At 53.8% G+C, this 1975-nt stretch overlaps 1 protein-coding gene across 2 annotated transcripts in view; it reads right to left on the bottom strand.

Annotated features, from left to right (window-relative positions):
- Window positions 1–910, bottom strand: part of PSKH1 (protein serine kinase H1) — a 39981-nt gene extending 39071 nt beyond the window's left edge. Inside the window, exon 1 of one of the 2 annotated variants that reach the window (XM_017539441.2) lies at window positions 761–910. The gene's annotated coding sequence lies outside the window, so the exon portion shown is untranslated. The remainder of the gene's footprint in view (window positions 1–760) is intronic. The other variant, XM_037742309.1, reaches the window with a different exon arrangement.
- Between the last annotated feature and the right edge of the window lie 1065 nt (window positions 911–1975).

Below are 1975 nucleotides of genomic sequence, written 5' to 3'. Positions count from 1 at the left end.
CTGGGGAAGCTGAGGCAGGAGAATCGCTTGAACGCAGGCGGCAGAGGTTGCAGTGAACTGAGATTGCACCACTGCACTCCAGCCTGACGACAGAGTAAGACTCTGTCTCCAAAAAAAATAAAATCTGGCTTTTGTCCTGAAGGCACTAAGGAACCAGTTTCAGGCAGTAAAGAGCTTATTCAGATTTCCAGGTGGGAATTACCACTTCAACCGCTTTATGGAGGGGGACTAAGTGTGGGGCGGGGGGGCTAGGTTTCTCCTTGCAGGTAGAGGAATGACAAGCTTGCCAAGCAGGCAACCCAGCTGGATTCAGATCTGCTTTTTCCCAGCCTGCACAAGGAAGCGATCAGCTGCCCTACCGGCCCCTGGCAGACGCAGAGGATGGATGTGGAGTAGGAGCCAGACGCCAGAAGACAGTAAGGACAAGCGGGTTGGATAAACCTGACCCGCTCTGGACGCGGGGCAGCTGAACAGCAACCAGGCAGGGCAGCCAAGCACGTCCACCAGGCCCACGCGGGCCTAGCGACGGGCTACCCAGCACAACAGCACGTTTCGAAGCCAGACCAGACTCGGACGCCGCGGACCCCGAGCAGCCATCGCCCGGCCTGCTCTCCGACCCTGGAGGCCCTGGCGCACGGGGCAAAGGCCGAGGCTACGGGCTGACCAGGGGCAGGCCCCTGTGCGCCAGAAAGCGACCACGGCCACAGTTCGGCTGCCCCTCCCGCCCGTCGGGCCGTCGCCCTGGGCCGGGCCGCCTCACCTCGCGCGGGCGGCGGGCTCTTCGGCGTCTTGGTGGCTCTGCGGGCCATCTCCGGGCAGTGGCCGCGGCCACCGCCGCCACCGCCGCCGCCGCCATTCTCGGGCGTTAGCGTCTTGGCGTCATCACAGAGCGCGGCTGACGCCAAAACAAACCTATGGGGCGGGAAGGGGGTGGATTCTCCCGAAGCCGGGCTACCAGGTTGGCGGATCTCTGAGCGTGGCCTGCCAATCAACCTCTTCGGGGCGGAGACGAACACTCTCCTGAGGGGGTGGGTCTATTTGTCGCTCAAAGTAACTTGACCGCTGCCTGCGGGACCGATCGCTGATAGGAAGAGGAGGAATCAAGGGAAGTAGGGAGAAAGATTCAAGTTTCTGATTGGGGGAAAGGGACTGTAGTGCGAGGCTGGGTAAACAATGCTTTCCAACAGAGGTTTCTGGAAGTGCTTCCGGAACTCCGCAAAGGATCGACTTAAATTTCATTAACAAAATCTATTTTTTAAAACTGCAATTAGAATAATTTTAGACACTCCATGTGTTGAATTTGGCCTCCATCAAAGAAGAGTTGCAAATGGTTAACTTGTGAATTGGTGAAGTCAATCTTGGGCCAACTCCTGGACTCTTGGTTATTTGTTTTTTTAATTTAATTTATATCCCGAGTCTGAAAAGCAAGCGAATTAAAAAATTGTCACCATTCACAATGACCTCTATAGGATGAGAACTGGTTCACTTTACAATCAACCCAACTTGGAGGAAGAAAAATAGCTGCTGCAGACGGTAAGGGTATTGTAACCTCCACCCATCTTCCCCATTTCAGTGGCTCATGTATTCAAATCTTTATTGAGTGTGTATTTGCACATGGAACTGTCTTTGATTGTATAAGCTAGTGTTATACTTTAAACATAAAAATAAATTAACATCAATAAAACATTGTCGTCAGCCCAGCACAGTGGCTCATGCCTGTAATCCCAGCACTTTGGGAGGCCAAGGTGGGTGGATCACCTGAGGTCAGGAGTTCAAGAGCAGCCTGACCAACAAGGTGAAACCCCGTCTCTACTAAAAATACAGAAATTAGAATTAGCTGGGTATGGTGGCAGGCGCCTGTAGTCCCAGCTACTCTGAAGGCTGAGACAGGAGACTAGCTTGAACAGGGGAGGCAGAGATGGCAGTGAGCCGAGATCGCCACTGTACTCCAGCCTGGGCAACAAGAGCAAAACTC

The sequence above is a fragment of the Cebus imitator genome, unplaced genomic scaffold (assembly GCF_001604975.1).
Source record: "Cebus imitator isolate Cc_AM_T3 unplaced genomic scaffold, Cebus_imitator-1.0 Scaffold118, whole genome shotgun sequence".
In the NCBI taxonomy this organism is placed as follows: domain Eukaryota; kingdom Metazoa; phylum Chordata; class Mammalia; order Primates; family Cebidae; genus Cebus; species Cebus imitator.
The sequence above is the reverse complement of the archived record's forward strand: the minus strand, read 5'-3'. Positions and strand labels throughout refer to the sequence as shown.